The sequence below is a fragment of the Xenopus tropicalis genome, chromosome 1 (assembly GCF_000004195.4).
Source record: "Xenopus tropicalis strain Nigerian chromosome 1, UCB_Xtro_10.0, whole genome shotgun sequence".
Taxonomy (NCBI): domain Eukaryota; kingdom Metazoa; phylum Chordata; class Amphibia; order Anura; family Pipidae; genus Xenopus; species Xenopus tropicalis.
Genome location: NC_030677.2, coordinates 171338735 through 171364314, shown reverse-complemented (window position 1 = coordinate 171364314; position 25580 = coordinate 171338735). Strand labels below are relative to the sequence as shown.

General features: G+C 40.8%; 1 protein-coding gene across 5 annotated transcripts in view; it reads right to left on the bottom strand.

Annotated features, from left to right (window-relative positions):
- sema6a (semaphorin 6A) overlaps positions 1-24468 on the bottom strand; it is a 132889-nt gene extending 108421 nt beyond the window's left edge. For 2 of the 5 annotated variants that reach the window (XM_018090709.2, XM_018090712.2), the window contains exon 1: positions 24064-24468. The gene's annotated coding sequence lies outside the window, so the exon portion shown is untranslated. The remainder of the gene's footprint in view (positions 1-24063) is intronic. The other 3 variants (XM_018090705.2, XM_012968509.2, XM_004910486.3) reach the window with 2 other exon arrangements.
- Positions 24469-25580: the final 1112 nt, after the last annotated feature.

The window sequence follows — 25580 nt, the reverse complement described above, 5'->3', positions numbered from 1 at the left end:
GAAAAGCTGAGGAAAAAACTTATTTCTTGAAACATGTCCTACTTTTCATCCGCCCCCTCAGTTCTTCTAAAGAACACCGGGCCCCTGTAACACTGAATAAAATACCAGCAATAATGTGGTGTGTAAATCACACTTTTTGATAAGAATGAAGTCAAGTTACATATTTCATGTAGCAGAAATAAATGCAAACACAGAAAACCTGTTAATTTCAGCCAGACCATACGTTCAAACACATTCCACAATGGAGAATCTGTTCATCTTTAAAAATAAAAAGCGGAATAGAAATGCCTTCCTATCATCCATGGGAAAGCATTGTGTGCATTGATTCTGAAGAAAAATACTCTTTAATAATCCCTCAAAGGGGCTGCCCGAATATTTGCACTACGTTTATTTATTAGAAATGGACTTGGCTGCTTGAATCCTCTCTTTCCCAAACAAAGCTCTGCTGCTCTGAGAACAAAAGACTCCCCAGACCTTCGGTGGGCTCGAGAAGCAAACAAAAAGCCCACCAATAAGGCACACCCTTTTTTTCAGACACGTACACCAATTGCTATTCTGACTGTGCAGGTGCAGGCCAGGGGAACATTACATTTTAATAGGTTTGAAACAACTGACATTACACATCAGAACCCTGTATTGACTGCATTAGATATGGGGTCACAGATCTGACTCCATATTTAAGGATGCAAACCCATCTACAGCCCATTAGAGAAGCAGCATGCTCCCATATGAAAGGCATTGGAATTATTTCCTCCCCCCCATTCTTTTGTCACCGAGGGATTCTCTCTGAATGATACAGAAGCCACAAAATGACCAAGGGCAGAGTACAGAGCAGCCAGGCGACGGGGGTGAAAGCCATTATATCTGCCTGAGTGACAGCTACTTGATGAGCCTGCAATTCAGTCCCCCCCTCCCAGCGCTCTCAGCCGAAGTCAGAAGCTTTAATTAAACACAAAATCTTATAATATGTAATGCGTGTCTGGGTGAAGGCACACTCTTCAGTGAACTTGGCAATACATTCATGCATTAATAGCAAATGCTGCTGGGCACATCAGCATAAATAGATTGCACCAGGCAGCCAGTTAAATGGATTCTATCAATTAATTTAAATAATAAACTAAATTCAACTAACTGTGAAAACTCATGTTCTGAAGCAGGCAGGGCTTAGGAAACCTTTCCTACACAGGGCCGAATGAACAAATTGTAGATGTGTGCAAGCATTGCCTCAGTCTGTACAGAGATATGGAATATGTTGGAGCAATATAGAGGATAATCACGTCATAATCAAATGAACAGACCTTGTCCTGGCTGAGCATGGAGGGGGTTGTAGTTGCTTTTCAGAGCACAACTGTGGACAGGGCCTGAATAAAAGGGGAAGGGACATGCAATGAAAGAAGGCTGTAGCTCTCAACTAGACAATACATAAATTAGGTAAAAATGAAAAAATACCTTGTACTTGATCCAAAGAAAGCTATAATTCATTCTTATTGGGGACAAAATCCTTTTGGGTTTATTTAATGTTTGAATCATTTTCTGGTAGACAAAGTATGGTGATCCAAATTATAGATCTCTTATCCAGAAAACCCCAGGTCCTGTGCATTCTGTATAATATGTCCCATACCTGTATATCCTTACCTACAGCCTTATTGCATTGTTGCACTGCAATTCCCTGCATTCCTTTTTGTAACACTGTATATAATATCCCCTTTGTTTATTTATGAATATAATTCCCAACAAGGTACCTATTTTAGGCCCCTGGGCAAATGCCTTTCCTGCCCTCCCCTAAAATTGTCCCTGAAAATAGAAGGGGAATTATGAATCCATCAATGGGCCGCTGTTCTCATCACTTATTTGAGCTTCAGCCAACTTATTTATGTCAAGCATCACAATAGTGATCAAATTATGGCGTATGCAATTCAGCTCTCAAGGTAACAGTGAATCGTACAGCTCTACATATACACAAAATCCTCTGCAACCCATAAACAGATGATTTTTCTGGGAATTATGTCCTTTTCCATTTGAATCTGAGATCATTTCTCATAAAGCAGCTATGAAAAAAAAATCAAAATACCAAAGTCCCATACAAAGATTTGAAATCTGTCTCTGTTTATTGCTCGGGTGTACTGCGTGTTTTCATCCAGACAACTGGAACACAAAGGCATCCAAACAAAACAATCTTTAGCAGTCTACTTGAACAATGGGTTATGGAAAAATGGCGCATTACAGGCAATCATAATGGCTTCAATTAAACCAAGCAACATGGGCATGTGAATTATCTTTTAATTTATATGGGGGGGCAAAAATCTTATATAAAGCCAAATACCTATTGAAAGTATAATGCAAAACAAATAGGTAAGCGACAATTAAATATTCCAAAAAGCAATGTGTATTTAAATGGTTGTTTGTGAAATCGCATCTGGAAGAGCAAGCTGCTGGATGAGATAGCATAGAGCTATTTCTGCACTCCATTACCATAAAAAAAGAACACAATGAGGGAAAGGAGAAGGGTTGCTAAACATGCAAGCTGCTCCTGTATTCAAGTTTTGTAAATACATTCAAGTTTTCCCAAACTAACACAACAAGAGGGCTAAAAATGAAATATTAAGAGTGTGAGAATGGCTTTGGTGCGCTGCCACCAGTGCAATGCCAGTTAAAGATGCACCCAACAGACTTACAATGGGACTTCCAAGACTGAGCATTGGAAACCTGACATATCAGGAGATTTGTACATGATACAGACTTATATATATGCTGCTATAACTATATGCTGTTTTCTTCCTTGTCGTTTTCATGCAGTTATAGGTGTGGTAAGAAAATACATGCGTGTTGTTATTACTGGCTTCTAAGAATAATGAGATGAATAATCATGGGTTATGTTACACACAGTCATTTGCCCACATTTTACCTCCATTACCTTTTAAAGGTAAAATTAAAGTAATAAAATTCTACAGAACTGTCACTTTCTTTAAAGGGCCACTGTGTAATACAAAAAACATACGGAAAGTTTTTCTAAACAATTGTGGTCCCCAAGACCTTCCAGGCTGTTCTCAGTCTACAGTGACTATGGAGATCTGGTAGTCTGTTTGCCACCCATTCTTTTCCAGCAGCCTAACTACCCAGTGGTGTTCCTAGCTGTTACTCGACCCCACATTGTTGACCACAAGTTGATCCATTCTACCAAGTTGTTGCTTATTATTTTGCTCCTTATTGGCTCATCTACACACCCCTGGTTGCCCCTACAACTGCTGGGTCTGCTTTCTCTAAAGCTATGCCTGTGACTACCTAAGGCAGGGCTGTCCAATTGGAGGCCAGCAGGCTGGACAAAAAGTTTTTATGGCCACCAGTCTGCTTGAAGGCTCCATAGACTTTGACATGATTCTTTTCATTTAATCTGGCCCTTGGCCATGCTATATGAGAAATAATCAGCCCACTACATGGAATAAGTTAGACAGCACTGACCTAAGGTGCTGTCCTTGACATAGTGGTTTTCACTGCCAACAGCCAAAATAATGCAGGTTAGCCCTATGCTCTAGTCTACCAATGTGGTTCTAACCAGTCTCTCTCTCTTGCATGATGAACACTAGTGCGTTTCTACCATAAATCCCGTCTATTCTGATCCAAAAATATATCATTATACAATAAAATATTAATCCAGCAAGCTTAAGCATCCCAATATCTTTGTCTAATAGCAAAAACATTTCAGCAGCCATCAGCAAAAACACCACCAACAAAAAATGCAGAACCTACAGAACTGTTCTACGTATATCCACTTTATAGCCCCTTGACAATCGACAAAATCAATACCACCTGTTAAAAGTATTTGGAAGCTGTTTGTCGAGATTGCCTATTAAATGGCGCATACACAAGTAATCAATTCAAATAAACTGTCAGGGACGTGTTTCAACAATTGGGAAGGTAGCAGTAAAACAAATATGATCCTTTTATGATAGAGAATTTGCCTGTCCCTTTAAATTGCTGCACAATTTGAGCAGTTACAGGAGCATAAGTGGTGCACAGTAGCAGCCCTGCCAAGACTAAGAGGAATGTCACATTTACATTTCAAGACAAATCTGTACACTGGCACACAATACCTGTGCTGTGGAAATGCCCCTCTATTATAAATTCTCAGCATCCTATGCCAGCTGTTTCTATGTATGTAACAAAAAGTCTAGATGGCATATGCACAGAATAAGGCACACACAATCATATAGACAGATGCCCATCCAATAAGTACAAATAAATGGTCATAGGATATTGCATATAAAGCAATAAACTGTATAACCAAATGAAATAGATATCAACACTAAACACACTTATGCTTGCTTGGAATAACCCAAGTGTGACTATTTCTATAATTTTTGGGAAATGCCTTTTCTTGGCTTATGACTGTTAAGGTGGCCATACAGGGGCCAATAAAAGCTGATCATTGACCATGTTGGAAGCTTATTGGGCCATGTATGGGGCCCTCTGACAGGCCTTTCTGACCAATATCTGGCTGAAAATTAGGTTTATGTTTCCTGTCAGATCGAGGACCAGATCTGCTCGTTGATGTGGCCCTCAATCTGACTGCCCACATAGCATTACTATTGGCCAGATATGCTTGTTGATGCAGTCCTTAAGGTGCCCATACACTATAAGATCCGCTCGCTTGGCGATGTCGCCAAACGAGCGGATCTTCACCCAATATCCCCACCTACGGGTGGGCGATATCGGGTAGCAAGGGACTTAAAAAAATAATAATCATAATTACATTTGAGCTTATGGGGCAGTCGGTTCGGGGACCGCATCAACAAGCCGATGCGGTCCCCGATCCGACCGGATTTTCTAACCTGGCCGATCGAGATCTGGCCAATTTCAGGCCAGATATCGGTTGGCCAGGCAGCTCTGTTCTGCCCATACATGGGCCGATTAGCTGCCAAATCGGTCCAAGGGACCGATATCGGCAGCTATAGTCGGCCCGTGTATGGGCACCTTTACTCTGATGGCCTGTATCCCTGTCGTTGTGATCCTAGGCCCCTAGGGCCAAACAATTGTTCAGTCCAATATCACCCACCTCAAGGTAGACATATCGGAGAAAGATCTGCTTGTCTGGAGAGAATCTTTCAAGAGGTATACAATCTTGAGGAGAGAGGCTAATCTCCCTGAAATGCCTTCCCACCGGCAATAAAGTAAATCACTGGTGGGAAGTCATATTCGAATCTTCATTTTTTTGAAGTTGCCCAAATTTGTAAATTTAACTTTATTGCTGGTAGATAGGCATTTCGGGGGGATTAATGGCCTACCGTAGCTAAGATTTAATGTGGCCCACTAATCTCCCCATGTGCCATTGCCCTAAATATATGAATATCTGAACCTCTAAAAGCTTGTTAGATTAAACTTGTGTAAAAAATGTAAATGATATTCTAATAAACTGGGATAATTATGTAATTACAGTATGCCATTAATAAACTTGTGCCCTCCCCCAAATTTAACACACATAAAATAATACACATTATATAATAACTAATAATAAGTTGTGTGCCAGCCTTAAGCAGGCCAGAAAACAACCTGCCATCCTGGAAGCTGGCCAAACTCTACAGCTGGCTGGTTCCCTGCCAATAACACCCTGGCCAGTGGCATTATATAAACTATCAGTGATTATTACCTTTCAACTAGAGAACTATCAGCACAGTATTTTAGGGTGGGGTTGCCAAAAACACTGCACTACAAATCCCAGCATTCCAGTAACCTTCACCTGGTGCCAGATACTCAGAGATATAGTTCACAACTGCTACAGTGATTTAAGTTTGATATCACACATGTACGGAGGTTATGGGCCTTTAAATAAATAAATAAAATAAAACATTTAATTTGCTGATGAGCAGCATAGAGCACCTTTTTCAAATTCTATTGTACTGTTGGCTGCCAGGTAATTGGATATCTCATACTACTTGTAATAATGTAGAAAATATCTTGGGATGCAATAAGATTCCCCACTGACTGCAATGCTTGGGAGAACTCTCCATCATTGGCAATCTGAAGCAAGACCAACTGAACTATGTTGCTGTTTTGTGTTTGCTCAGAGAGTATTTTAGGTCACCCATTTTGTTCCTCAGGAAAGAGCACCCTGGCACTGTTTCAAGGCATATATCTCCATTTGGGGAAAAGACACAAGCATTCTATTGTTTCTAACACAGCAACAATATGGAGAGTCATGTCGCAAGCAGGGAAGTGTAAATACACAAGAGCAAGTCAGACAAGAATGCTAATGAAATCTAAAAACAACAAAACTCTGTTACTTAGGTGCATATCCATACCTTATAAGTGTAACTGGATAGGCTGTTAGTCATAGTCAAAAATAAAAAAAAACAAAAAAACTTTTTTTCTTTAGAATATTTCATACAGGATGCAAGGAACTAGAAGAAAACTAAATCCCCTCACACTCCAAGGGGAGAAAGGTGTTTGGGTCCAAATGCCCTCTACATTACTACCAGCCTCAGGATCATCAGACCTACCTTGTGTCTGCTTTATAGAACAAGGCAAAAAGTCATGGTAGCATACACTGAAGATCACATTATCATTTGTTTAATGAGGCCAAGTACTCACAAAGGTATACCATCACAGATTATAGCAGAGGTCAAATGTTACCAAGGTCCAGGGACTTATATAGTAATGCAGGCCTTGAAAGGATGGATGATAACGTACAAGTCATGGCCACATAATAGACATGACATGCCCCTGTCAACAAATCAGTTTTATAATACACAAGAGCCATGAATATCCTGTAAAATGATATCCTTATAAACAGTGTTTAGTGATGCCATCAGTTCTAATCAGTGCTTAGTGAAATGTAAGGGCTCTGGCACATAGGGAGATTAGTTGCCTCGCGAGGCTTTTTCGGCGATTTGCGCGAAATCGCGCCGCCGCGTGTGCCATCCCACATTTTTGCCGGTGGGATGGCAGGGGAAGGCAACTCGGGGAGATTAGTCGCCCGCGAACAGGGAGTTTTGCCGCAGGCGACTAATCTCCCCGTGTGCCAGAGCCCTTAATGTAATTCCCCTGTTGTAAAATATGAGGCAAGTAGAAGTCACTTTGCAGTTCCATGACCTGTATACAGTACGACCTGTATGACCTGTATACAGTCATGGAATTCTTGGCGACATAATCTCTTTATATTTTACAACAGGGGGTACATTATGCACTATAAAATATCATCATCTATGACAGGGAGTACCAGCTGTCTAAAAATGTAGTTTTATTCAGCCTGTGGATCTGTCGTCTGCCCATGCATTCTGTGTGTTTCTGGGACATGGGGATGTGTAACAGGAGCTGCAGAATAACAGGGCCCCACCCGTAGTACCTCTAAACTGAGGATATTTCTATATATTAATATACTTGCATAAATGTACTGCCCATAACATAGCCAAAGACTCCTATTATTTGTTTGATGAAATATAAATAAGTATAAAGAACATTTCACCTATTCTTCACACTCTTTCAGTGTATTGTTCTGTAGAAAATGATTTATATTTATTTGCAGCAAAAGTGACCAATGCAAACTGAACACTATAAATAATGAGCTCAAGTGTTTCACTAATAAAGCAGAAAATTAGGGTATGGAAATAGCTGCATTAGATCATCTGTCACAACACTTAAAAAGACGACATAACCTAATTAGACAGCAACCTAATTCTCAAGTTTGTGGCTAGACTCTGCAAGGTTTATAGGCATTAAAACTTGTTGTTCACACATTGAATTAAATTCAGATGTTAGCAAATGATCTGTGCTTTCTCCTTTTTCAGAAGGCGTCTATGAAGCTTGGCGCTGAATTGTGCCTGCAAATTGCATGCCGGGGTTGCTATGATGCTAGCAGCATGCAGGGAAAGGTGTTGCTCACAAGATATGATGAGGTTAGGACAGCAAGCCAAGAATTTCATACTTCAACTCCCTTTAAACAAGGGAGTGCATTGTTAGACCTGCTCTACAACAGCCAGATCATCATAAATGTTATTATCGCTTGGGTTCAGTAGGCTCACAGCATGGTAATGACCACTGACAGTAGATTTGAAATGTATTTCATTGCAGAAAGAATACTGTTTGCATATAAAACAGGGGGACCGGAAGAAACCCAATGCTAATATTATGGCAAGTCAATTTCCACATATGATTTATGCATAGAAGTCATACTCAGCTATCTGTAATCAAAATGATTCTTTTCTGTTTCTAGCACCCACACAATCATCCCACTGCACCTCTAGTAATCGAAGTCAATCTTTGCTATAATTCCTTTTATTTTAAAGGCAAACTAAAACCAGGCAACGGATAATGGTAATGATCATGTACCTTATGCATATAAGTGGAACCATAGGTTTATGACAGTGAAGGTCCATGCCTAGGAACTCCAGCCTCTGGCCTGCTGGGTATGCTACTGTTTTTGGTCAGGCAAACCCTAGTGTGTAAGTAACTGCACATTTGCCCATTGCATATTAGTAACTCTTTGCATGCCCAGTGATATCCCACCTCTACCTATTCTAACACTTAAACAGCGGAGCTACCAGTAAGTACTCAAGGACTATCATCACGGGAGGGAAAGCAGATGTTTGGCATATACAAAAGTGATATATTACTTTTTAAAAAGAAATCTTGCTATTAAACCACAAAACTGTTGGGTTAATAAAGTATCTGTGTTTCAATTCAGCCATTTGTTACAATATCTGCACAGGAACAGCAGCATAAAGTTACAATGGTCTATGGACACATTTGCCAGGACTCTGATCACTGCTAAAGCCCTTCTGTAAACTGCAGAGCAACGGGGACATGAAATGAATCTTATCCTAACAGCAGGGTAGATAAGTGCTGAACCAGTTTGCTCCATATCAGTTCCAGTTAGGAAAGAAAAAAACCCTCTTTCTCTTCCACAATAATGAGAAAAGCGTAATGTGACCAGGACATATCCATTTCCCACTCTTCGCTCATCTCGCCATCTCGTACACAGAGGGCAGGATAGGCTGGTACATGTTTTCTTTAGTTTCGAGCTGAGGCTTGGCTACTAATTGCAGTATATGCTGAAGTCAGTCTGGGAGATCAAAAGCTACTGTGGTGCTTGAAAGCACAAGGCTACTCCCTAAAGGATTTTGGCGTCTAGGATTCTGGAAGAACAAGGTCCAATAAAAGCCACGTTATCCCTTTTTTATTGACTCGGTGAAACGGTGCACTTGCAATTCAAGCAACCAGGTTACAATTACATGAGCGCAAGTGTTGAGGCCAGGGAAGGAAATAATCAAATGTACAGTGTTTTTGGTAATAGAAGTGTATTGTGTACAGAGTAGGTGTGGCTTTGACAAACCCCACCCTATTATAAATCATTTTAGCTAGTTTTTAACTTATAAATATAGTATATATGGGAAAAAAAACTTTCAAACATTTACAAGAAAGTTGTTAATGATAGGTGAGGTTAATAAAAAAGATACATCAAGTTCAACCTTTGTCCAAGTGAAACCTGCCTAACTGCTATCTGATACAGAGGAAGCTAAAATAACCCCATGTGAAGTTTTACATGGGACATTTTCACTAGTCCCTGCATCAGCATTGTCCTAAGAATTCATTTCAGAAACCTTCAGAAACCCATTTCTTAAGGTCGTTACCTGCCCAGACCACATTCATTGTTTCATTACAACAGAGCCTATTGGCTGCAAATTCACACACATTACACAAAGTATCCATGAAGATGATGTCACTTTCCGTTATTATATCAGACTGCAACTGTCAAAGGCATTAAGCAGGGGAGACATTCCATATACCCACAACTGAAGACAGGTGAGTCGCCAAAAGATTGAATAAGCAATGATCTCACCTGTACTGAAGCAGGGATAAGTTTATATCCTGAGGCCTAGAATCGGACAGACCTCTCATACACTCCCTGATGAATAGTGCCTATACATTTACATAGCCTACAGCAGAGGTGGAAAGTGCTGTGTTTAGAAAAAGATCAGACATATTGTTTAACCAGCAGACAAAGCCTACATCTATGGACAGGCAAAACATATTTCCTTATAGATCCTTTGATTAGTGCAGTACTGGCACAAACTGACATACAGGAAAAAATAGATTATATTTAAAGGAAACTAAATCTCCAAGCTGCTCTAATGAAAGAGGCCTAATTAAAATGAAGACATGGTATGGAAACTGCTTAGATTTAACAAGCAATAACTTAAAGGAACAGTAACACCAAAAAAGTGTATAAAAGAAATTCCAATATAATGTACTGTTGCCCTGCACTGGTACAACTGGTGTGTTTGCCTCAGAAACACTACTATAATTTATATAAAGAATGCAGCTGTGTAGCCATGGGGGCAGCCATTCAAAGGAGAAAAGGCACAGGCACTTAGCAGATAACAGATAAAACACGATTGTATTCCACAGAGCTTATCTGTTATCTGCTATGTAACCTGTGCCTTTTCTCCTTTTTTCTAGCTTGAATGGCTGCCCCCATGGCTACACACCAGCTTATTTATATAAACTATAGTAGTGTTACTGTAGCAAACACACAACTTTTACCAGTGCAGGGCAACAGTACATTATATTTAATTTACTTTAAAACTCTTTCATTTTTTGGTGTTACTGTTCCTTTAAGACCTTTCTCTCTCTGCAGTATCCGACACTCTACTTCCAACACTTGGTCAAGTCAAAATTTGTTAGTTTTATGTACTTTCAAAGGGCTGGCTCACCTTTAAGTTAACTTTTAGTATGTTACCCAGCAACTTTGCAACTGGTCTTCATTTTCTATAGTTTTTTTACTTATTTGCGTTTCTCTTCTACATCTTTCCAGCTTTCAAATGTCCCCAGCAGCCAAAAACTATTGCTTTGGGAGCTTACAATTTCATTTTAATTATTACATTTTATTCCTTACCTTTCTAATCAGCCCCTTTCCTGTTCATATTCCAGTCTCTCATTTCAACCTCTGCCTAGTTGTTAAGGCAACCACAACCCTAGCAACAGGATAGAGTTAAATAACTGAAAAACCACAAAGAATATAATATGAAATAGTTTCAGAATATCAATGTCTATGTAAACCAAAAGGTAAGTTAAAGGTGAACTAACACCTTTAAAGATTTTTACAATTAAGGTTGGATAGAACTATTTATTGTTGTTATTTCATGAATTACAATGCTGCCATCTCAGAGTATCTCAGCTGGTACATGCTCATCTGGCTGCACTGCGGCAGTCACAGGGGAACTCTGCAGGGCATTTCTGGAGATTTATTGTGGAGTTTCATAGCTGCAGCAAAGTAACCCATCTCAGTGCGGCCTAAGAAGCACTCAAATATTTAGTATAAACATGGATTTAGGGAGAGGAAAACAAAAGAATCCATCCAACAGTTATTTTCCTTTATACAAATAATAACTATTGTTAAATGTTGCTATTGCATATGCAGCATGGCAGCTCCCATTCATACTGTATGCATGAATGCAAATATATTAGGTTGGACTGTTCTAATATGCCTTTATACTGTCGGCTTAGAAGAATTACAAAAAAACCCCCAGTGTGCCAGAGTATCAAATATTAAGTTGTAACACTGGTGCACATGGCAGCTTCTTACTGTTATTCGACAATACACCAAGGATAATACCGCTTGCATTTTATTAATATTAAATCTGTACTTGTACAAGCATGACTACCATTAAATAATAGCATCCTGAATTCAGCCTGCATCGAGCACTCATCTAATTTAATATTTATTGACACTCTACCAGGGAAATGATAGAATAAGTGAATTTACATGCCGAAAAAAAACTCACTTTGGCCACAAAATATATATATTTCAACTCAGTTTACTTTTTGAAATATCGTTTTTTTTTTCATACATTACAACCATTAATAATGGATAAGGTTTTATAAATGTTTTACAAAATGAATTTAAAATGCTCCTCATAAACCAGCAAGAACAAGGTGATTTAAAGTGATGCTGCCCTTGTATTATCATCCTGTGCCATGCCCTGTGTGTCTGCTTTCATTTTCAACCCCTGTTCCTCCGTATTCATATGGGATTTGTACATATAAGTTCTACCTCCTGCAGTCTGACATCCAAAGGTAGATAGAGGGGGTGTAGGGGAGTTAACCAGCTATTGATTAAGGAAACAGACCTTTGCTTGCTGAGTAAGGGCACATACCCATGCGTGTTTAAACATGAGCTTGACATGTAGTTTAATTACACATGCCACTTCATAGTAATGTGTTAAATGATTTCATTTTATCCTGGGGGTCTTTACCCCTAGGAGCAAACATGATGACCTATTTTTTCCATGTGCAATGTACAGTGTCGGGCAGGTCCACTAAGATTCCAGAAAGACTTCAGATGGGCTCAGGTGTCAGCAGACCCTCCTGTTCACCAAACTATTTACCATGTATGCCTATACCATAGCCATTCCTCATTTCTATATAAGAGATTGGGTCTGCGGTCAAAGTTTTTCTAGTGGGCCTCTAGGACCCCAGTCAGACAGTCGGTAGTGTAAGTGCACCCTGCAAAAAGCAGGTGTTTGTGTGGGAATGTATCTTTAAGATAGTCCGACATGGTATTGACACCAAACAAATGCTTCTTTGTCAGAAAAATCAAGTTATGGTACATACTGAGCTGAGCCAATCTATTGGCCCATAAATAATCAAATCACACAAAGGGTTCTCAGCTAGGAACCATATCCATTCCAAGATGCAATCCTCATAGGACAAGATTATCAAAGCGTCCTAAAAAGATGGGTCACTAAGATGTCAACTGGTATAATAGTGGCCAAGCTAGCAGCCAATAAATGGGGTGTGTAAGAGAAATGCCAGTTATGGATATAGCTTTTCTTGCTATGTAAAACATTGCTTGGATAAGCTAAGTAGAAACTGTACTTTTTATTTACTGGGCACTATCTTGATATGTTGTAGGTTCTACAATAACTTAGTAAAGCAAATTTACACTTAGGGGCTGATTTACTTACCCACGAACGGGTCGAAATGAGTCCGATTGCGTTTTTTTCGTAATGATCGGTATTTTGCGATTTTTTCGTATGTTTTGCGATTTTTTCGGATTCTTTACGAATTTTTCGTTACCAATACGATTTTTGCGTAAAAACGCGAGTTTTTCGTATCCATTACGAAAGTTGCGTAAAAAGTTGCGCATTTTTCGTAGCGTTAAAACTTACGCGAAAAGTTGTGCATTTTTCGTAGCGTTAAAACTTACGCGAAAAGTTGCGCATTTTAAGTTTTAACACTACGAAAAATGCGCAATTTTTCGCGTAAGTTTTAACGCTACGAAAAATGCGCAACTTTTCGCGTAAGTTGTAACGAAAAAATCGCAAAACATACGAAAAAGTCGCAAAATGTTCGTTTTCAAGTCGGAACTTTTCCAATTCGGGTCGGATTCGTGGGTTAGTAAATCAGCCCCTTAGACTTTAAAAAAAGATGCCCTGCTCCTTTAAGCGGCCCTCTCTATTCCTTCTGTAAGCGATCATGTAAGTTTATAATACAACATAAGTCATTTAGAAGGCAGAATGGATAGAATTTCCTATCCTTTTCTTTCAGCTGTTTACTAAAGTAACACTCTACTTAACCTATCTCTAGGACAGACTTTTTGCTTAATTACCTAGTAAGGGAGATCACCTCTATGAAGATACGCAAGAGGTACCAACGGCTGGAAATAATTACATACATGTACAATATACACAAAGAGGCTTTTTTTGTCTAAAGAAATCAGTGGAATGATGGCATTGTAGTTTCGCATATGAAGGGACACAGGCTTTTCACCCTCTGTCTAAGGAAAAAGATCATCCTGGTTAAAGGTTTTTTTTTACTTGTTTCAGCTTGTTAAAAAGATATATGAATAAACATAAATATGAAGATGAGCAAAGTGTGCAACTGAAGCCAGTCACTAAGAGAACCCAAGAAGCTAAGCTCAAAGCAAATTTTTGTGCCACAGACAGTCACAAAGTCTCCAGTATAGTTCAGGCCACTGCAGGACAAAGCCCAGTGCATTAAGTCAATATAATACAATTAGAGTTTTGCTGAATCCAAAACACATACTGCAGGCACGTGTCTTACACGCCTTCCCTTAAACCACACATTAAAGAACTGCAGATTGTGTCAGATGGACTCACTGTTTACTCACTGATAAACCACCAATTATGTGTGTGGCACAAATGCTTTCTCCTTATGGAAAACTATGCCCTGTGACCCTGTTTGTTAACCATGGTTGTCCAGATGTTGCTAGGCTTACATATCTATGGATTCTGGTAGTTCTAGTTGAGGGACATCTGGGGACCCAATGTTAAGAAACAAGGACCTAGGAGAACTAAATTGTTTTTGACCCTGTACAATATGGCATATGTCTATGTGAACAGACAGACAGCTAAGCTCATCTATTGTAAACTAAATATTTTTTCTGCCAATTACCAACAGCTGCCTACCCAGTGACTAAATCATAATAAAAAGGTGCAGAATACTGCAGGTTCCTGCGTGTGGTCCCAATGAGAATGCAGAAAAATTATTGTCGATTACCCCATCAGCAATGTTCCCAAAAACTGTCCTGTGAGCAGCCACATGTACAAATGAGAGGTGAGATCAAGCAAGGTCAGGAAGGGTTGATGACCCAGTTTCTCATTAGATCATTAGCAATTTTATGTAAAGTGACCCAGCACTTATGGTGTTCGTTAGAAACCCTGCCCTGCTAATAAGGGCCTAAAACAGAACAGTGGCCAAAGGTCACATTTGCTGTCTTTTCCCCGTCAGAAACGCTCTGGCCTATTTATGTTCATAATAAACAAATATTAGAACTAAACTCATTCTGGACAGTATAAACAAGCACAGAAATCCAATTGTGTATTTGAACTTTCAAGTTAAACAGATTTGAAAACAATTTAATTGAATTACCCAGCAAGTTGAAAGATTTCTCATTAGCCTTTGCATTTATCACATGCTGGGATTATACCAAAAAAAGACTCTCGTAGCATAAATGTAACCTCAAGACTAGAAACTTCTTAGTTCTATTTTTTAAAGAACAAAGTAAAAAAAAAAAAAAAGTAAATCTTGGAAAAATATATCGGCTGGATTTTCCCATAACAAGGTCCACAGAGACACATCTAGGAGCTGCCTCCTTTAATCCAGAGCTGAATAATGTTCGAAATCGCTTTCTGTTCTTTTTCAACTTCTGCTTTCTGCCAAAATAACTGCAAGGCTTGCAAGTCCTCTTACACACCAAACCTTTCCCAAGGCACCCCAACACTAGCCGAGGCACTGAAACTATAGCAACTGCATGAGAAAGCACTTTTCATGATTAATAGATGAAGATCCAGCTACGGTCTCTAGCTGGGCCATAATTTAAAGATGTTCGAGGAATTAACTAAATAGCTCACGCTGAAACGCCGTCAGATGAGATAGGAAACATGAACACAAATACGGCGTGACATCAATCAGTACATCAGAACTGAGACCTTTGTTTATAAAAAAACATATCAGGCTCGCCTCTACGTTCTTTGTTCTCTGTACAGATGGCTCCTAATTACAGTTGGGGAAAAAAAGACAACGCAAGAATTATTGCAGTCACAGTTCTTACTTTGAAGAAGGTGATGTCGGCCAATGCTGAAAACATCTGACAAGGTAGCTATGCCTCTGTGGAACTGGGGTATCAATAATGCTGCTGCAAATGAGGGCACGTTGTATGGCAGGATTTTATGTTTTATCATCAGGAACTAAAAAGAAAAAAAAGAAAGAAAAAGAAATCCAGCACAGAGCTTTGCATCAGCTCCTTTCTGCTGGAGGGGTTTCTCTGCCCTATGTAAAATTAATGATGGCTGAATCATTTAGCACACAGATATTCAGTCTGAAGATCTCCAAACTATACTGAAGCTACATCATTCCATCGCTTGTTGTCACAAAATGGAGTCATGGAGGCCAGGAAAATGAGAAAAGGGCAACCAAAGGAACCATTATTAATATTACAGGTATTGGACCTATCATCCAGAATGCTCAGGACCTGAGGTTTTCTAGATAAGGGATTAGTCCATCATTTGGATCATCATGATTTAAGCCAACTAAAAAAAATCATTGAAACATTAAATAAACCCAGTAGGATTGCTATGCCTCCAATAAGAATTCATTATGTCTTAGTAGGGATTAAGTACAAGGTACTGTATAATTTGGTTAAAATCATCTATAGAAGATGACCTTTCTGTAATTTTGAGCCTTCTGGATAACAGGTTTCCAGATAATGGATCCCATGCCTATATTATTCTTGATACAGAGACTATGGGGCACATTTACTAATCCACGAACGTCCAAAAAGCGTCCGAATGTGTTTTTTTCGTAATGATCAGTATTTTGAGACTTTTTCGCGAATTGTCGCAAATTTTTCGAGCACTCAATACGAAAAAGTCGCGACAATTCGCGAAAGTCGTAATGCCTATGCAAAAGTCGCGACAATTCACGGAAGTCATAATAGCAATGCAAAAGTCGCGACAATTTGCGAAAGTCATAATGGCTATGAAAAAGTCGCGACAATTCACGAAAGTCATAATGGCTATGCAAAAGTCGCGACAATTCGCGCAAGTCATAACGGCTACGTAAAAGTCGCGACGGTGACAAAAAAAACGCAAAAAATACGAAAAAATCGCAAAAGGTTCGTTTCCAATCTGTTTTTTTCCCATTCGGAATTCGGATTCATGGATTAGTAAATCAGCCCCTATACATCATTCACATGAGCCCCATCCCCGCTGTAACTCTTATCAGGAGCAGATAGTGGGCCTCTATGGGAGGTAGGCAGAGTTACCTAGAGGAAACCCATGCAGAAGTGGGGAAGAATCAATAATGCTAACCGCTGAGTTGCCTTCTTAGAGTGAGAAAACCTCTAGGGATACTGTCAAGAGCCAGTTTTATAGTATTTACATGGCCACTGCATCTTGTCACAGAACTAAAACTGTACAAGAATGCATTGCAGAAACTGCCTCATACTTTGGCACTGAAAGCAATATGGCCTGCCATTTTGAGTAAAGCCATTAAGAATGTTTCAGCCATCCAAAAGCCTCATAAAAACAAAAGAAATAGCCATAAAATCTGGGAAAAAGAAAGAAACAGAAAAAAAAGGCCCAGTGTTGGCGTAGTTCCTGCCAGAGCAAACATTCTGAAGGGGAAAAAATACCCTTTGTTTCCAAAGAAGCAGCTGCTTTGTTTTTATTTGCTAGCAAAGACAATGGAGCCACCAACCAGATGATTTGTCTAGGAAGTTATCCAGACCTGCCTCTTTACATCACTTCACGTCCCAGGACTGGATTAGTATCTTTAGTCAATGACTTGTCAACAAAGTTTCTTATTTTAAGGCTGACATGGAAGTACCTCAGATTTTTTTTTTTTTTTTTTTTTAAAGCAGGGATGTTGGGCATGGCTGATAAACAACTCTGGGTGCTGGGAGCACAGTTCAGGGACTGAAAAGGGACTAAGGTTAGTTCTTCTGGCTCAGCACAGACCTCTCTATCCTGTGAATTAAAATGACCAGTGTACGCCACAGGAGAAAATAATACATCCATACAGACTAAGGGCCAAACAGCAATATACGAGTAAAAGCTTCCTTGGAGAAAGCTGCTAATTAGCCTCAAAATGGTCACTGTCCTCCTTTGATTTGATCCTATCACTGTCCTATCATTTGGGTGCACTTTCTGAAGTCTTTGTAGTGGGTGCTCCCTTCATCTTTGGCCATCATGGACATCTCTTTGATGTTAAGGGCTGCATTAGTCTGTCGCAAACACAGAGAGAACTTTATGTCACACACAGTACAATATTGTCCATTGGTTCTGTTATTCTGTGACCTAGTGACAGTCCAGTTAAAAGTTTAACAGTTTATATGTCACCATCTCTGTGCAGCCCATGAGCATATCTTTCTCTATTATACATTGAACTGCCATCCTGGTAAGATATGCCGATGTGTGGCATGCATACATTAAAATGCCAACAGAGAGTCAAAGCTAATCATTTCATATTTTATTGCATGCTTATCATATGACTAAGGCAGCAGCATCACTTACTATAAATGACTGACACGTCAGTAGTAGCAGTCATTGCCACATTAGACTAGTACAGCCAATACTATTTAACTCTATAAAAAAATGAAAGATTCCATTTTGCAATTGTACTGGATACAATCAACAGTCCAGCTGGACCCAAACAAATGCAATATACTCAGTGGGTGGGTATTAAAGTCCAACAAGACAGACCTACTGATTTGGTCTAGTGAAGAAGTGATAGGATTCACACTGCCAGAGGTCACACTGAATTTCACAGGTATTTCACAACCCTCCAGGCATGGTGAGCAGCAATTCCTGGAATTCTGGGCAGGGATAATGGAATCTGGGAATTGCTGTTCATTAAATCTTGAGCCAAGACGTTTAACAACCCTGGACCATTACATAATTTAGTGAGCACGCAGGGGCCACAGAACACCTGGGAATTATCCCTGAGGTGTAAATGCATCACTGCTGGTCTATAGTTATTTACTACATGCCAACTCACAAAGCAATAGATAGGTGCTGCATACATATAGGACTGATTTACTTGTTTGCTTTATAGCAGAACTGCCCAATGTATATTCATGAGTCAGATCTACATAAACAATGGCTTCATAAAGAAATGTCTAGAATACTAAAGGGAAGACAGTGCTCATAAAAGCCAATTAAACTCTAGTAACACAACCGTGGTGCAAGATGTTAAAATTGTATTATGATTTATCATCCAAATCAATAACACAGACTAAACTGTATACAATACATACACATATTTATCAAATAATGTATATTACACAGGTGAAGGCAACAGACAGTGCACAATTCTAACAGCAACAGGGCTGCCCAACTGAAGGCCTTTGGGTCAGATGTGCCCCTTTAAGGGATTTGAATGGAATGCCCAGTGCAATATTCTCTGTCTGATGCCATCAATTTATAAACTAGTGTAGCCTATGCCTATTATTTATGACTATTATTTATGGTACTTCCCTTTTACAGCACTATCCTGCTTCTCTGTATCGCAGATACAGCCTGCTCTTTAATCCACAAACACAATTCTTGTGTACATTCTTTAAAATGATCAAAATGAGCACAATGTGACAGAAATTGCACACACATAGCTACAATATTGAAACGGTCAGTAGTAGAGTAATCCATCACTGCAAATCACATTCTCTCCACCAGGGGAACCATGCACACACAATTCATTGATTAGAAACACAAGTTCTCTCTAATACACTTTATTACTCAATTGTGTCCTTTTTTTTTTTTTACTTTGTAGGATTTTCTATAATAATAGAAGTTAAACATTTTAACCTCATGTATGCCACACTTACTATCCACATGCTTGCAGCCAATGTTTTACACATTATATACAGAACAAATATAGTTGGATATTTAAGCATATGCATTGTTAAGTGGATTAAACTCTGTGCGCTTGGTAATGATAACTATAACAAAATCCCCCCTAAGCCTTCAGTTGCTGGGGGTGCTACTGGCTACAAAATCTTTAGAGGGCTGTGTGTTTGACCTCTGTGCCCTAGTGGCAGAGGCCAATACAATAATTGTAATCAGGACAAATAAGATTAATAATGTAAAGCTCAGTCAGTAACAAACAATACTCCTCTTTAACACACTAATGCACAAAGTAAAATCGGTGAAACTTAAGGGCACTAATAGCTAACCCAAAACACGGACACACATTTGTCGCTCTTTATTCACTCAGTTCCAATACATTTATCACAGGACACGCAGCCTGTCAGTTTTATCAATGAAGGCACCGACTTGTCTAACCACATCAAACCACCCCTCAGTTCAGCTCTTTTATGCCCCCCCTGCCCTGCAAAGCACTTTAATTTGTAATACACTTTTACAAGATAAGAACTTGCCCTTTAAATCCATTTATATTTTTAGGTCTTTACTCCTCTGTAAAAGCTTTCACTGGACTTATCAATCAGTGAATCAGAAACAGTAGGGAAGATAGGGGCAAGTCATGTCTGCTATTCCTCAGCTAGGCAAGGAAAATGCTGAAATAGTACAGGTTCTGTTGTTGCACAGTAGCCACAGTATGATAACTTTTTCACCTTTTCCTACCTAGTTCCCCAAGTACTGCCCTCAACAGCACTTAAGTTACCCAAACATTACAACTGTTTTGTTTCAGCCACAAAACTGTAACAGACCGTCTGGAATATTTGTCTTTAAATTGAAACAATATCCCCATATACTTTGCAATGAAAGCCAAAGGATAAAGGTTCTGATCAGATTTCAACAATGCACAAAGCACTCTTGCAAACTAAGGGGTATTTAAACAAAACAGGGTTACCTTGCCTAAATCCTCATTATCTCTACACTGAATGAGGTAAGGCTTAGTGAATAATAAGAGAGTTATACCATCGCTGGGGAAGACAATAGTTAGTCTCTGCCTATGCTTGTTTAACCTCCCACAGTTATTTCTAGCCCCTAGAACATTTGCTGATAGGACTGTCCATATAAACAAACGATAATTTCCAATAAAAGGGACATTATCATGGCACTTCTGCAAATGCACCCTGGAAGGACAGCAATTACCACAACTAAATATTTGCTCTGACCGAGTACATTTCAGTTAAAAGCCTTGGGAAGATCCTCTTTTTTCAGAATCCTTGTAACAAGCAGGTCACAATTTCCAGCCAAGCTAAAAAACCGAAATCAATAGCATTTATTTATGTTCCGAAAAGATTGGAGCCACGTTTCTGACTGGCTATTTAAAGTTGGGTTAATGATTAGCATTCAGACTCTGGAAGGGCATGCAGTAAATACATCAGAGTATATCGATATATTTTGGGCTTATTATGGATGGCTACAAAATAATACACACATACCCAGTAAATACTTTCTTCCCTGGGCTGTAAAGACTATAAATAGTTTATGCTATAATTGTTTCGCCTGTTCCATCCAGATTCTAATTCTCTGCAAGAAATGTGCTTTCAATTCTGAGTAGGACAAGGCTCTTGCGCTGGAGAGATCCAGACCGGGCTTAAACAGACATTCTTTGTCCACACTTGTGTATGTATAACCTGCTTCCCTGAAGCTGAAAACCAGAATCTACACTAGCCAGCTATCAGGGGATACTGGGAGTTGTAGTTTTAACTGTTACAGTTAGGCTATACCTAAATCAGGAATCCTGATCTATATTAAAAGAGAGCTCATAAGCAATTATGTAGCACTAGCAGATCTACTGTTGTGGGTGCAATTTACGTGTGTGTGGTGGTGAAACAACTGGGTGTCCATATTATTAGGTGTATTGCAGACACAGAGCAGACTGAAAGGTTTTGCACAATTAACCTTTGTTTTATCTCCCAGGCACCACGTGTTTCATTTCTATTCTACCAACAGACTAAAGAAAAAATGTCATGTTTAGCACAATCAATGAGAGCTTTAAATATAGAATGTGCCCAGTGCTCTCAGAGAGATAACGGAATGTAGCTTGTTTTGAGCTCTCCTAAGCACTTACTGGGGCGAAAAGAAAATCAGTGTATTAAGTCATAAACACAACAACAGCCGGAAGGGTTAAAGGATAAGTATAATATAAGATAAAAAAAAAAAGCCAGGGATCATATTTATATATATAATTCCTTTCCAACAGTGGAGTTATTACTTGACTCAGTATGAACCCTCTCCTAGCATCCCAGATTCAGCAATACAAGCAGAATATATTTAGCAGCAGAAAACTGATGATGTGTGCTTGCAACAGCATCCAGCTCCTATAACAGAGGTACCCTTTATTTTCCCCAATTCCTCCAGCAGCATTTTCTAATAATGATCTCATTTGGCTTTAGGGGCCCACTGGGATGCTTATAGCCAGTCCCACCAGCTCCCTGCCTTTCTGCTCCATTTACCCAAATGAAGCAGGCAGGACCCAGGCAACAGAAGGCAGCGGGGGAAAACAACACATGGGGAGGATTTACAGCCAGCTCTTCCAAAGCTCCCACTGTATCTCTCTGGTGCAAATTCCCAGCCAGAGCACTTAGAGCACATTACTCTCAGCTGACTGACTTCCATGCACATGGGACAGAGGGAGGCACACACCCAAGCATACGAGAGGCACTGGCAGGGCTAGGGGGCAGTGAGTTACTGTAATATCTGCCATTCCCAAACAAGTGCACAGAGTACATAGTGCAGTACATATTTAATACATGAAACAGTAGACTGTACATAGCACAGGGCTGGAAGAGTTTCCATTTCTTGCTTTAATGCGTGGGACTGGGGATGGGAGTAATCCAATTTTGAGGTTCTCATAGTGAAAATAACAGCTTCCCCCTACAATACTGATACTGTAACACAGAGCATTATATACACACACACACACATCCACCAACGTAAGCCCAATGAGTTTGCCCCTCTACTAGTAAATTACATTACACATACATAATACATAATCTAAATCATATTGTTTATATACTGGGATGAATAGGTGCCCTGCCATGCATTTTAGAAATGTTGTTTAATCGTCCGTTTACCCAATAACTCAGCAAAGGCCAAATAAGGCACCCCCTCAGCTTAAACCTATGGTGGGATACATGGAATTGTAGCCATTTCCAATATACAGCCACATGCAAAAGGCTAAAACACACACATGATGTACAAGGTTACCCCATTCATCATACGTGTCAATAGAAAATTAAGGATGCATTGAACCTGGGAGTGAGTGTATAACTGTACATCCCACCCTGTTTCCAGGTTACACGGGGCGCAGGGAACAGTGGCCGGATCTCTGGGTGGGAGAGGGAGGAAATGGCTTTGTTATTTGCCAAGCGACCCTTACGCGACCCTCTCAGTCTCGCTAAGCCCGGAGCGCCGGAGAGAGAATACTGCTAGTGCTGCTGCTGCGCCGGCGGCGTTAACTGCTCGGCCGGGAAGAGATCACAAGCGGCTGTGCGGGGCCCATTACCCGCCTCCTCTCTCTCCCTCGCCCTGAGTTGTCCCCTATCCGCACAACGGGAGCGCTGACACTCCAATTTGCACGCTTGGTTCCGAGCCATTCCCTCCCAATACGAGTGGGAAGAGCCAGCCAGGCCACCCCTTGCCTTTGTGCTTGGCATCAGCCAGCGTGGGAACAACCCTTTGTCTGCCACAGAGTAGGAGATCGCTGCCTTGCACTCACACGGCCAACTCTGAGCACATTACATGAATGAAAGGCACCATGAAATCTAGTTGTGCACGGATTGTGCCATTCATATACCTAGTAGTGCACTGAGTATGCCGTCTGTATCCCTAATAATGCATTGAGTGTGCGATCCATATCCCTTGTAGTGCGCTAAGTATGCGATCCCTAGCAGTGCGCTGAGTATGCGATCCGTATCCCTAGTAGTGCATTGAGTATGCGATCCGTATTCCTAGTAGTGCATTGAGTATGCGATCCGATTTCCCAGTGGTGTATTGAGTATGCGATCCGTATCCCTAGTAGTGCATTGAGTATGCGATCCGAATTCCTAGTAGTGAATTGAGTATGACATCCGTATCCCTAGCTATGCACTTACTATTCGAGCCATATCCCTAGCCATGCACCCTGGTCCCTGGCAGGACCCGTGTAGCTAACAGGGCACATAATATGCTATCAGTATGCCTGGCAGTGCACACACTATGGGAATATGAGTATGCCTGGCAGTGCACACGCTATGGTATCATGAGTATGCCTGGCAGTGCACACACTATGGGAATATGAGTATGCCTGGCAGTGCACACACTATGGGAATGAGTATGCCTGGCAGTGCACACACTATGGGAATATAAGTATGCCTGGCAGTGCACACACTATGGGAATATGAGTATGCCTAGCAGTGCACACACTATGGGAATATGAGTATGCCTAGCAGTGCACACATTATGGGAATATGAGTATGCCTGGCAGTGCACACACTATGGGAATATGAGTATGCCTGGCAGTGCACACACTATGGGAATATGAGTATGCCTAGCAGTGCACACACTATGGGAATATGAGTATGCCTAGAAGTGCGATCCAGCCAAGCCCCCTTGAGACCCAGGCGCAGACCCCCCCATCTCTTACAGAGATCCGTACCTTGGGATCAGGCAGCGCAGTACTCCCGGCTAGCTCATGTAAAGTCCCATTAGTAATCCAATGAGAGGGATGCGAGCAGCTCTCCCAGGCAAGCCTTGTTCATCACTGCTCATGGAACTCAGCTTGTCCCGCACGGCTGCGCTACAACTCAAGGCGATCGCACAAAACTTGGGATAAACCCTTCTCTTTCCAAAGCAAAATCCCACAAGGAATCCACAGGGTTAAACAGAGAGAATGACCCCCTTCAGCAGAACCTGGAGTGAGGAACGATCATTTCAGAGCGGTGATGCTGCTGCGGCTGCTGCCCCTATGCCAAGTGATGCCCGGGTACGCTAGGCAGTTTCTCCCAAACTCCTATAGGATTCGCAGCAGGGAAACACAGCCCGATCCGCACACTGACTGCTGCTCATTGAACTGTATTTGGAGAATAGTTGGGATCAGCCTCGCTTCTCAGGCACCGCCCCCTCTCCGAACTCCTCAGCTACTGGCATTGGCCTGTGCGCCAGGGAAATCCCGGACCGGATTGACTCACTTGAGGGGAGCGCTGGTACCACAAGGAGGCTGCGCTTGGTACGTGTAGGGGTACATAATGTGTAAGCGGGGTGCTGCTCAGCTGGACCAGTTCCTTTCCCCATATATATTATATATATCCTATATATGTTAGGAGCATGATCTGGTACTGGGAGCATAATAGATACAGGTTCAGTGAGAATTGTGCCCACATGTGCCTCAGGTAATACGATGAAGCCAGGCTGAGTGATGCCACACCTGCCACTTTCTGAAATTCATTTTCATAATTCTGAGTAACCAGCCTGCCTCGTATTGTTCAGACAGCTACAGAAATAGGGTGTCAGCTTTTTGAAATCGCTCTGAAATGCGACTCCCTATGGCACCAAACAACAAACCTTTAGTATAATGTAAATCCCCCACAATAGATGGGAGTCAGTTTTGTGTCTGTTTACCCCCCCCCCCAGTCACTCAGCAAACGGACCAGACTAACCCAGTGCTTTCTGTAGTTGCTGTTCCCTTCCATAAGCCAAATCATGGCAATTATTCGCCAATACAGAAGACTTGCTAACATCAGGAAAAGTCTTTTCTAGGGGCTGTACAGTCCTTACAGATCATCTGGTAATTGGTGGCTACCAGCAAATGCAATTAGCAGGGCTGCACTGATTGCAAATTAATTGGATTTAAACTGTAGTCATTCTCATTTAGCAGTGCTTCCCCTGTACTGGGGAAAGGGTTACTACTAGGGAGTCCAGTCTGGTTCCCCCAGTTTCTCCTGTTGGTCTACAGTTCCCAGTTCCCAAAGAGTTATTCAGGGGAAAAATTAGAAGGGCTGAACTGATTGCAACTTGGGAGCATTACAACTGCACTGGAGCCCACCTGCATGTGTTTTGTACATGTGATGTTTCATCAGTCTGGTAACACTGGCTGGGGAAAGAGAACAGTCTCTGCCAGGCGCTGGGTGGGTCTGGCACAGAGAATGGGAGTCCCTGGAGTCACTGCTGAGCTGT